This window comes from Pagrus pagrus, assembly GCF_965226575.1.
Source record: "Pagrus pagrus genome assembly, chromosome: 10".
NCBI classification, from domain to species: Eukaryota; Metazoa; Chordata; class Actinopteri; order Spariformes; family Sparidae; genus Pagrus; species Pagrus pagrus.
The window spans coordinates 24,293,274-24,306,384 of NC_140194.1; positions in this window are offsets into that span (position 1 = coordinate 24,293,274).

Genomic DNA, 13,111 nt, shown 5'->3' on the forward strand with positions numbered 1-13,111 from the left:
TATTTTACCGACAGATATCAAGAGGGAAATGTTTTAAACACCTGTCACAAGTCAACACATATATACTGATGATATGATATTGATGTATTCCTTCTTGTGAAAAGTGACTATATCTCTAATGTGAGGAATGATTTAAATGTAGAAAAGCAGACAAAGTTGAGAAGTCAAGACAAAGAAGAGAAGTGTGCGGCAAGGAGCGCAGATAAAGAAGGAGAGAAGAAGAACGTGAAAGGGCGAGGAATGATAAACAAAGAGGGAGGAAAAGGGGGAAGGTGGAGAGACAGACAGAGAGAGAGAGAGAGAGAGAGAGAGAGAGAGGGAGAGAGAGAGAGCTGTCTGTGGGTTGAAAAGACGTGGGCTGTTATTTTATTTCCTCTGTGGGTACAAAACAACAGCGCTGTCTGTCTGAGGTGCTGACACAGCAGAAGTACGAGAAGACATTTTACACACACACACACACGTACGCAAATGCATACATGCGCGCACCCACACACACACAAACACACCGACACTATGCACACATGCAAACATGCTTTCACACACAAACTTGACTGACTGTATCCAGCTGTGTATATGTCCTTAGAATACGTGCTGACACACACGCACACACATGCACTCGTCCTCAGTTGGTGTGTGTTCAAATGTTAATCTCATCCAGAAATCTGTGTTGAAAATCTTCCACTGACAGTGATGACTTCCAGTGAGTGTGTGTGTGTGTGTCCCTGGAGCCTTGCAGTGATCTGGGTTTAATTTGACCAGTCAGGCGGTCGAAGCCAGGGCCTCAGCAAATATGTGTGTGTGTGTGTGTGTGGGCTGACCTCAGTGTTGGGGTGAGGCAGAGATCAATGCCGAGGCAAACAGAAAGGTTGAGAGAAAACCCACCATCCTCTCCACCTTTCTCTCCTCCGTCTCCCTCTGGCTATCCTCTACTCATTGCTCTCCCTCTGTCTTCCTACAACCCTCGGTCCCTTCTTCCCCCTCTGCTGACATTAAGTGTGTATGTGTGTAAGAGGATCAGCAGAGAGGAGAGCTTGATTGATCGCAAGCTAATAACTGCAGTTGAGCCTCAGCCGCACACTGACCGACCGACTGAACAACAAGCTTCCAGCTAAAACAAAGTAAAGTTGGCTGTACCTCTGAAACAACAATCTCTCTCTCCCTGTCTCTTTTACACACACACGCACACACACACACACACACGCACACGCACACACACACACACACACACACACACACACACACACACACACACACACACACACAAGGTCGTGTTTTCAACAGTTTTGGGGACATTGCATTCACTTGCACTGATTTCCTTGAGACTATACCATAACCATCATCACAGCCACTTATTGCCTAACACTTACCCTAACCAAGTCTTCACCATAAAATTGAACCATTTACAATATGAGGACTTGGCTTTGGTCCCCATAATGAAGGCAGGTCCCCACAATGTGTTAAGACATTTGAGTCCCTACAATGTGAGTAAAACATGACGTTGTCACACACATACTGTACATACACACTTACAAATAACAAACAAAAAAATCCACAAAAATATAAACTCAAAAATGTCAATCTCTAAACTACTGTTGGTTGTAACTAGAAATCCATCCATTACTTTGCCTGTGTATGATTGTCTGGGAGAGAGGAGGAGAGAGTGTGTATGTGTATGTTTTGACCCACCTGACAATAGTTATATCCATCCAGTAGCTTTTTAATTGTCTGACCACTCATTACTAATAAGATCAGTATGGATCTTTTTGTTCTCTGTAGGTTTATGTATGAGTCTGTTGTGCATGCACATAGTTTGTGTGTGTGTGTGTGTGTGTTATTGAGACACACAAAGAGAGAGAGAGACACAGAGAGCAGTAGTGATTTCCCTCACATCTCTTTATTTTTGTATATACAGTGCATGTGTTTGTGTGTACTATACAGTATGTGTGTTCAGTTTTGATGGGGAATGATAGTGGCAGTACTGTGTGTGTCTGTGTGTCTGTGTGTTAGCACAGAAACCCTGAGGAGTGACCTTGTACCACACACACACACACACACACACACACACACACACACACACACACACCTGTGGTGCGCTCTCTGATCATGTGATTGGCTGTCATGGTAACTGTCACCAAGCACAGTGATTGATCAAAGAGTTACGTGACAGGAGGGGGCAGAACAAACATACAGTCTCTCTATCTCTGTCTAATCTCTCTCTCTCTCTCTCTCTCTCTCACACACACACACACACACACACACACACAGAGGATGACAGAGTGACACGACAAAAGCTCAGTTTATGTTGCTGTGTTTAGCATATACCGTAAGTGTTGTCATTGTGAGCATGTTAGCATGCCGATGATAGCATTTAGGCTTGTTAAAGGGCCAATTTGTAAGATATGGCCAGAATTTTAGTTTAAAAAAATTCAATTAAATGAAGTTACGATATCAACAGATTGTGAAGACACAACAGTGTTGACATTATAATCAAAGACGACCACTTATTATGTTGCAAAAAATGTCTACCAAACTTGCCATGCTAACCAGCTAGCCCTGGCCTGTCTCGCAATACACCTTTTTAAGAGTCTGCGAGCCCCTGCAGTTTCAGCTGGGAGATGTAGAAGCAGCCAGTCGCTGCTAGCCTAACCTCTACACAAAATAAACTCACAACATGTCAAGAAGTATTGAAAAATACAACTGTACAGCTTCCGACTTAAAGTTTTTCTCTTTGACTAAAGACGAGCTTAATTGCCTCGTTAACTCATGGTAAAACATACTACATTCAAACTGCACAGAGACAAAATAAATATCACAAAAACAGTTGCCTCCTCAATTCACTGAATAAGATGTGAACATTTTTCAGCTCTATGGCCGGTTTACGCCCACTGCTGATGCCCGCCTCTTGCTGTCCCTGCCTGGTCAGAGCCGCTGTAAATCACCTCCATACTGCATCAAACTGGCATCTGTTGGCCATCATGACTCCCCATGTTACTCGTGGTTGTGGTGCAGACTGATTCCCATCAGCTAAATGGGCCATTTAACTCCACAGCTAACTGAGCTACATGCTGATGGCAGCTTGTCGCTACAGCAGTAAGGTTATGCTGCCCCCTGTATAGTTTTGGAGCTACCTTTGAATTCTGGCCATTCCATACAAAGTAAACCTTTGAAAGCTTCACTGTGCCAAAGCCCCACAGAGCAGCTACAATGGCTGTGGACACTAGGTATATTCACACCAAGCTCGTTTGGATCAGTTGTTTCGAAACCTGGAGGGTTTCAACTCCAGGTTTGGTTGGTTTGGGCATATATGAACACAGCAATTGTACTCAGATGCAGGGTAGAACAAGCGGGCAGAGATCGCTTGGAGGGGATGGTCTTGGCTCGCCCCCACTCAAACTCTGGAGTGGTTTGATTGCAATCAGTAAGTTTAGCCTGAAACAGACTGTAAATGACACTAAAAGACAGGCTGAGTGAATGAAATCAAATGAAATGACAATTCAGTCTGATTATCAGGCTGAGTGAGAATCACACTCGTCTCCATTCCAAAATACAGTGAACGTATCAGTATAAGGAGATTTAGAGTGTGTGAAATTAAAGGTGCTGCTGGTTGTGGACATTATTTTCCTCTTGCTTTTATTTTATTTTTTTTAAACTTCACACTCACATGGAGAATGTAACATTATCTCACCTTTGCTTCTGAGAAATCATGTTTTGTCCATCATTTTGGCATCGCGAATGGATCTAAATGCGACAATACCCATAATCCTCAGCCACCACTGCGATAAAGAAGAAGCAAGTCAGAGGTGGGGCTCAGGGTGGTAGTGATTTTAAACATCTTTGTCAATGAAGATGTCGAAATAAACAGCACCATAGTTGCTGAAGAAACCAAAAGCAACTAGGTTCGAGTTTGGACACAATAATGTGGTCCAAGCCGCACTCCAGTTCAGATCACTCACATTTTTGGCAGCACATTGTAGTCACACTTGTAAAACAGAAGTAAATAGACTTGAAGCATAAAAAATTATTTGGGTCACATTTTGCTCATTAAGCACGGGCTGTTACCCGACCTGTGTAGACAGTATTGATTAAAGGAGGACATCTGTAAGCTGCGGAAACACTTTTATTACCACACGCTGGAAGACTTTCTGTTCAATAACTACATATGCAGTTGCTCATCTGTGATGATTTAAGAGTTTCTTGCCAATCCAAGCCTGAGCAGTGTTCCAGCTATGACTTACAGAACACTGTCAATGGGAAAAATGAGTGGGACTTGAACTTTTGGAAAGAAGGGTGATTGAAAAAGCTGATCGCACTGTGCAACTCTACGGAGAACTGCTTTGCCTGAAATTTGAGCCCTGCCTAACCCTGATTCATTCAGGTCCAGTGCCTGCTGCCTTACCCTTCACCTGCTATACTTATGAATTGAAGTTAGGGGTATGATGGGATGAGTTACACATAATGTCGGAAAAAAGTTTTTTTTTATTCTAGTTTTTATTATGTCTGTCTGTCTGTCTGTATGTGCTCTTTACGTATCTTTATAGCTCTGGTTTTTAACAGGTATAAATTAGGCTTGACTCCACACATAGTTGTTTCTTTTCAGCAGTAAAAAATGTCACAGAGTACAACTCATAATTGCTGTGTAAAAGTGGGGGTTTCATAATCTTCAAGGCAATAAAAAAGACTGGTGAGCAGCATTATTATCAGTGTTTGTTGCCATGGTAATGCTGCACTCGTCATATCCTTGAACAGGTCTGTCAGAAGACTCAGGAACATAACGTCACACACTACACATGACTACTCCATGAGATAAATAATAGCTTTAGATATTACCTCCTACCTGCATACTGTGTTGTTTTCAACATGAAAGACTTAGCAACACTGCATCTGCTCACTTCCAGAACAGACGTGAGCGAAGTGGCTGCCTCTGCATGAGAGTGCTGTTATGACTCCTCACCTTACCCCATTCTCTCCTTGAGTTATGTAATTAAATCAACAACAACAAAACGCCTTGTTGCAGATTTCATACCAGAGGGCAGGCAGGCAGATAATAAATGAAACAGAGGAAAAGGTCAGAGTAGTGACAAAATTCTGCCCTGGCAATTTTCAGCTGACACGGCCCCATTTTTTCCCAAAATCCACACTTATGAGTTGTATATAATATTGTCAGTGAACTAGGAAATACATTTTTACCTTTTTCTGCAAACACAGAAAACACGTGCACACACCTACAACATGTAACACATCCTCAACTAAAGAACTGAATAACTTGTTTGCCAGTGACTCAAATGACATATATCAGCATTCCCAAAACCTACCAGCAACAGGTGTACCGGACCATCATAATGGCTGCGGTTTGGTCAGGTTTAGGTAGCAAAACTACTTGGTTAGGCATTTTATTCAACATCAATAGACCTACATATGTTCCCTACAGTACGCAACTCACATGATGTAACATTAACTACATTACTAAGTTAACACAACTCGCAGTTGCCTTTTGGTTTGGAACACAAACAGTGTTTATGTGGGTGAAAGTCCTGCGTCTTTCTGACCCATCATGCCACCCTGTCCTCCTCCCTGTGCAGACTTTGGCGCTCTTTGTACTTATCCATCTGACTTCTACTTTGCTGTTGTAAGAATCTCTGCAGCCACTAGAGGTCGCTGCCAAACAGTGAACGAAATATTGCTCGTAATAAGCTGCTTGTACAGTCAATATATATAGTCATCTTTCTGATGAGGACGGGCTGACGAGTGTGTATTCCACAACACAAGTGCTATAAGAGCTAAACGAAGCTATTTTATAACACTTTGAAATATCCGACAATGGGAAAACACTTCATTACAGACTACGCTACAGCTTTATTTACTCAACAAATAGGGCAAGAGCATGCTTAAATGCACTATTTACTCTCCAAATGCTCAGTCAACTTCAATCATTCATCACTGAAAGTTGGCAGTACCTATTTCTGTAATTTTAATTTAATTTATTTATTTTTTATTTAACAATCTGAGCTACCAGGGCTGACATAGTAGAGTGTTTTTAATTTACCCAAAAAGTAATTAGTTCACAAAAAAATATTTTAAAAAATGGTTCACACCGTCTTACTGTAGCAAGTGTTCAGGGGCAATTTCTACTGAACCCAAATGCAGACAACACCAGGGAGCCAGGAAGTCAGTCAAAGTTCTTTTATTTGTGTGAATCTTAAGAAGATGGAGCAGAGAGGAGCGGGTCCAGGGTGGGGCTTTTGGGGGGCTCCTGATGGCAGGTGGATTAAGAGCAGGCTTGAGTGGCGGGGAGGGTTGGCAGGGCCGGAGTCAGGAGAGCAGAGTCTGGTACGTGGCAGCACTGACTGAAGGGCAACGACGAACTGACAGGGTGGAGAAGACTGGGCAGAGTATTTGAAGAGAACTTGATTAAGATGATGAGTCGCAGCTGGTGGCTCCTCCCTGACTCCAGCACATCTGCAGACAGTCAGCACAACAACACAGCAGCTCCAAGGCAAATAAGTGACAGTCACAGTCTTAGGTAGCTGATGTAACAGCAAGTTTTTCAAATGGACATATTATATTGTGTGTTTTTATGGCGTCTTTTAAGCCTGCTTATTTTTTTTCCAGACTTTTGTTTGGTTATTGTTATATAAACACTCAATTCAAGAAGAAGATGTCACAAAACCAGGGTGGCTGGAATCGGCACCGTTCCTGTAGATTAGTAGTTGTTAGGTGGTCAGTAGGTGTTGAGACTGAGGAATGACCACATAAAGAACAACAACACCGGACCGGTGGTGTAAAGGTTATTACAGTTCATAGAAATTTTAGAGGAAACAAACATTGAATAAATACAAAGTGCATCTTTCCTCCATTTAAAAACATTTTTTAAGAATTGAATTAGTGAAATAGCCCAACTTATGGAAATATTTGTAAAAAGAAGACAAATAATTCATCCCTTCATTTATTCCATTCTACCAACCTGGTGAATACAAACATGATGTATGAATACACACATTTACAACTATCAGTAAACTAACAGCAAACCTTTGAGCCTTTGTTGGCTGTGTATTCAGATAGATGAAGGGTATTGATCAAATGTTTTGGGCTGGGTGCAGGTGCATGTGTTATCATTGTGTGTGTATTCCTGTATGGCAGCTGATAAGCCTCAATGCTAGAGGCACAGATACCTGATCTCAGCTGCGCTACACCATACTCACTCACACACATACTGTACTGTGCACAGACACACAGAGAATAAAGAGGATGATCACAAAACTATTTGGTAACTGGAAAGAAACAGTATTCCTCATGCATGATAGTTTAGGAAATCAATCCTAAGTGTCGCAAAACTCTCAGAGTGACACATTTGTTGAATTGTGTTGCAAACACTGGAGTAATGACATTTTATCAGCATGGGACACAACTCTCTTTCATCTCCAGGATTTAGCTTCAGAGCTGTTATAACCTGTTAGTTCATACCAGGTGGTGAAAGACAGGGCAAATGTGGCAGATGACAGGAGGTGAGGAAACAAAGAAACTTGATTAAAAGCTCGTGTGTAGGATTTAGGGGGTGGAGGTTGAGGCAGAAATGAAATGTAACATCCATAATTATTTTCATCAGTATATATTCACTGGAACGGACGAACCAAATACTTGATCTTCAGAGCGTGTTTTTTGTGTTTTCAGCGACCTCCTTAGCGGACAGTGAGGCGAGGGGTGTGCCACTAAAACACACACTGGTCCTGTGAAATCATGAAGATAACAGCCAACCTCTTTAAAAAATCTATTGTTTTATTATAAAACAAGGAAAAAATACAAGTTTTTTAGGTGTAATTTTTCTGTAAAAGCTACGGACAGAAAAAATGGACATTTCCATCGAATGACACAATTTCATGTTACAGCTGTGTCACAAAATAGATATCATTCACTTTCAAAGGGGAGCTTCTTGCTGAGAGTGTTTGGGAATATTTATGAATACCTCAAATTGAAGGAGGATTTTTGGTCCTGCAACTACTCTCCATAAGAGTTATTCTGAGATGTTTGATAAATACAGGCCCTGATCCCCTGATTTAATCTCAGAGTCATCTTAGTTGCAACAGTATGCCAGTGGGAGTCACGCTGCAGGCAGAAGGGCACGAAAATGAAGTGGAAGACGCTTTTATTGTGAACGCTTTAACATGATTAAATCTCACTAAACATAAAAGTTATGTGTACACAAGTGCTAAGTGCTCTTCCCAATCTTATCTGTGGACTCCAGAATGGCGTTAACATTTGCTGACTTATCAGTTCGATGTTGCTCTAATTCTTCTTCGCCTGGTATTCATCCCTGAAGCTGTTGCCATGGGACCTGCCGGAGAGATAAAGTAACCCTTTAATGTGTTGTAATACTGCTGTTTTATATGGTTTCTTGCTGGACTTTGTTTTTCTCACCTACCACTGGGGATGTTTTTTTTGTAGATTCCGAGCAAAGATGTTGAAACAGTTTTTAGTGTTTTACCATGAATCGCTCCATCCGTCTTAGCTTGTGTGCACACCTTCACTCTAAATCATTGAGCTGCCCATGTCAGCTGACTTAAAAAATTACTCCTATCTGCATTTCAGGCCCTCTCACCCTTCTCTAAGACTCCAGAGACAATATGAGAATATAAGAGCAGAGCTGAATGAGTGTTCCCTGTTGGAACAATCGCATGGTTTGATCGTTGGAACTGGGTGTCTCAGCCTGATGATGTTCCCTGTGGACTGACACATTGTCCCTCCTGTTCTGTTCTTCCTCACATCTTTTCTTTTGCTTTCTTATTCTCTTTCTACACTATGTTTGTACTAAATGTGTGTGTGTGTGTGTGTGTGTGTGTGTGTGTGTGTGTGTGTGCGTGTGTGTGTGTGTGTATGTGTGTGTGTGGTGCCCCATGAGTCTTTGGGATGATGAGAGGAGGGATGCAGTGTCACTTCAGTCGGTGCCTCTCATCCGTCTACCCCCTCTTGCAAGTGCATTCATCCTTAACACACATACACACATACACACACACATGCAACACACACACACACACACACACACACACACACACACACACACACACACACACACACACACACACACGCGACACTCACCTGGACAAGCAAAACCTCAGAGATTCTTTTTAATCGTTATCTTTCCTCCTCCTCTCGTACTCTTCTTTCTCTTCTTTCCTCTCTTGAGCCTGCTGCCCTTTCTGTTCCTCTTTCTTCCCCTCTCTTTCATCTCTCTCATGCCCTCCACATACAACCTTTGCTTTCTTTCTGCATCACTCCCCTCCTCATATTTCCTCGTTGCTCCCCCACTCTGTTCATGCATCCTGATTTAGCCTCCTTGTCCATATTTCCTGGTTTTAGACATGTCACCTTGTTCTCTGCTCTCCTGCTCCTGCGTTTCCCCGGGGAGCCATTTGTGGGATGCGGCTCGCCTGTGTCCCTGCTACAACACCCCTGATAGCAAAACAAATGAACTTAAATGGTGGCAGACTGAAGAGGGGAGCAATCTGTGCCTGCACACCTGCAATCCTGAAGGCTTGAAACTTATGGTTAGTCGTAGTCGGTGACCTGTTGGTGAACCTGGAGTAATACCAAATTATTCTGCATCTTATTTCCCATTACTCTATTATCAGGAGAAAAGTAAAATGGACATAATATCCGACATTATTCAACTTTGTTCTGCAAAGTCTCCCTGAGATTTGGACAAGTCACTGGTTTCACACAGTAAACTGTAACACCGTATCCAATAACAAGGTACAAGGTAAATTTAACAACCTTGAAAAAGACACCTTTTAATAAATTGTAAGAAGTACAGAGGTAAAATCTGAGAGGGTTCATTAAAAGCAATGCCAGTTGATGGTCACCTATTATAAGCGATGTGTAGAGTTTGAGGAAGTCACCGGGGGTTTGTCACAAGGACGTTACATTGAAATCTGGACACAGTGTTGGAGGCGGAGCCCCATTCATTCCTCTGAAAGCTGTTCAGTTGGTTTGTCACCATATGAGACTCCTTTTAACATTAGGCTCACACATTTGCCCTAGCATGTTAGTGCAGCATAACTTCACTACAATACTATCATTAACTGTTTAGTCATTATAAGGTTTCGGCGAGTCCCAAAAGAACCACTGCTCGCTAGATCACAATCAAGTGCTCCTCATATACTTGAAACAGATACTTTGTTAGTTATAGCAATCCCTAAAATAGCTGTTACACTAGCTAACATAATTAAAAGTTCTGTTATTTCATGTTGTCAGCTCGTATTCTCATGTTGCTAATTTACAATCAGTGTGGATATGAAACTGGACTCTAATATTGGTATGGACAAGGATGTAGGTTTGGTTTTGATATTGATGGGGACAGAGGAAATCACAGATATTAAAATGCAAAGCGTTTGCAAAGCGCGGCCTGCCTGGAGGTTTCTCTGTGTCTGTTGGCAGCAGAAGGGCAGAAGGAGAGAGAGCACAGCAATCACACAAGTTACATTAGCAGGGGTGTAGCACTATTAGTACACTTAGTACTGGAGCGCACCTAAGACGCGCTCATGTGTGCGTATATGCACACGCTCGTGTGCACATGGTTACTTCCTTTTTAAGAATTAACAATTAATTCACAAAGACTACCTGCATCTTTTAAGGTGGAACATTTTCTTGCATGCAGGGTTGTCACAATGATTTCATAAATACTGAGGTCATGCATACTAGAAGGAGCAGCATTAAAAAGTAATTAGTATTTTTTTATTGTTATTAAAAAAATATTTGGCTGCACAATGACCCAGTTTAAGACAGATCATTTATGAAAACTTCAAAATTATAAGTTAGAAACAGAAAACTATTACTTTTGTATCTCAATTTTGTCTTTATAATTATGACTTTAACCCATTCTTAAACAGCAGATTTCATCTCAAGCTAATCTAATTTCAAGTTTTTAATCCCATAATTATGACTCATGTCATTTCTATGATTTCTTTCTCCATAATTTAAACTGTTGTTTATATCTCATAAATACGACTTTTAATCTCATAATTTCTACCTTTTATCTCATGATTATGGCTGTTTCTCTCATAATTATGACCATGGGAATATTTATTCATCAAACTTAGTTTTCATGGTATCTTTCTCTTAAACAGACGATAATGGGCAGTGTGGCTGCAGCAGGTAGGCTGATTGTTAATTAAAAGTGCTGCTGTGCACTGTAACTTTTGTCATAATGATTGTCCCACTGTGAATTTATTTTGCCACTGAAAGTGTCAGAGCAGTAACCCTGATTGACTCCTGGACATGTCACGTTTTAAATGAATATGGGTTAATAGTTTGGATCAGGTCCTAAACAAAGTTGCACATGCAGAGCATTTCAGCTTTGCTAATAAGAAGATGCCAACCTTTGCTGAAAGCACGCCATACAACTAAGTAGTTTTAGCAATTTATAACTTTAATATTTTAACATTCAACCAGATAATGCGAACTGCGAACATTTTATTTCCTCACTTGGAGAAAAAAAAAGTGGTGCGCTACACCTATGTACATCACCACTGTCACAAGCCTAATTAACCAAGCTCAGAACAAATTTTCTTCAGAAATGTATTTATTGACTGAATGTGATTCATATTCTGACTCATTTTAAATCAAACAAAACCCCCCAAATGACCAAAAATAAATCCACGTATCTAGAAATGTGCAGTTGCGACATCCGACTATTTTTGATAGAGCACATCACAAATGTTGGAGTACTGTGACAGTTCTTCCGATTTTATTGATCCCAGCGTGTACAGAACGGCTTTGGCGCAAATAAATTCAACCAGGATGTCGCTCGCTACTACAGCCAGCCCATATTCATGAGCCAGCCTATCACACGTTAGCAAGAAAACGCAAAGTCAAGCCTATTAGAGATATTGGTTTAGGGAGGTGGGACTAGCAGAGAACAACTGTTTGTGTACCATTATTATTACTCACTGGATATTGGGTGGGGCCATGTCCCTAGCGTCCCCACCCAATCCTACGCCCATGGGTATGGAGGACAAAAATAATGCCTTTTGGGGCAAAGAAGCACAGTCATTAATTAAACCAACGTGTAATTCCTTTACTGATGCTGCAGAAACATAACTACTCATAATAAGCTAATCACACTAGTGCGACGAACACCTCTATGTATAGTATGCCACAGTGCTACGCCTATGCTTCAGTGTGCTGTGGAAAAGCTGTTACCATGCATATACTCATAGACAATGTACTTGTGTTCAGTCTTGTTAACTGTTACTATTTACTCATATTGTGCATAAAAATAAACTTGCCTTATTATGTGCTTCTGGTCTGTTTTACCAATAAAGGATTTCTGCAGGAAGAAAGAAAAATGTCATGCAACATACCTGCAGGACAAGAAAAATATATTACTTACAAAAGAATTGCATCAGAAGCGTCCCAGAGGCAGCAGTGTTGTTTTGATGCAGGGGCTCCCTTGCTCCAGTTGTTGAGCACTAACATAAGCGAGCAACCATCAGTATCGTCCCCAGATAATGACCGGCCACACTCTCCAAATGAACAACTGCAGAGGGATTTGGGAGCCAGGCATTGGAGTCTCTTGATTAAGATGAAGGGGCAAGGCAACCACAAAAAGAAGGGCCCACCATTACTCTTCAGATGGAGGCCTGCATTGCACCAGCAGAGAAGAGAAGAAGGTTGACAGAACGCTTAAAATCGAACTAAAACGCCTAAAAAAATCATCTGCCACAGTCTTGCAGAAGTCATCCACAAGAAACGACACCCTTGTGCTATCAGATGCTGAATTCTTTTTGTGGGGCTTGCTGGCAGAATTACAGAAATTTCCACTCAATAGAAAAGCTTTTAAGAAATTCAAATCCATCAGCTGATATTCAAGGCAAGCCAGGATGCTGACAAGGTGGTGAAACTTTGATGTAATGGTTGTTTGGTGTTTATTTTATCGTCAGTGATATACTTTTCTAGTTTGATACTTGCACCTAGTCGCTTGGCTGAACAGCTGGACTAAAACTGCAGTGCAGTTAATTTCAGGAGATTTTATATTTATCCTCTTACAGATGGTGTTTATTTTTTCGACTGGAGTTATGCATTATGTTCTGTTTCCAAAATAATTTGCACCTTGTTCATG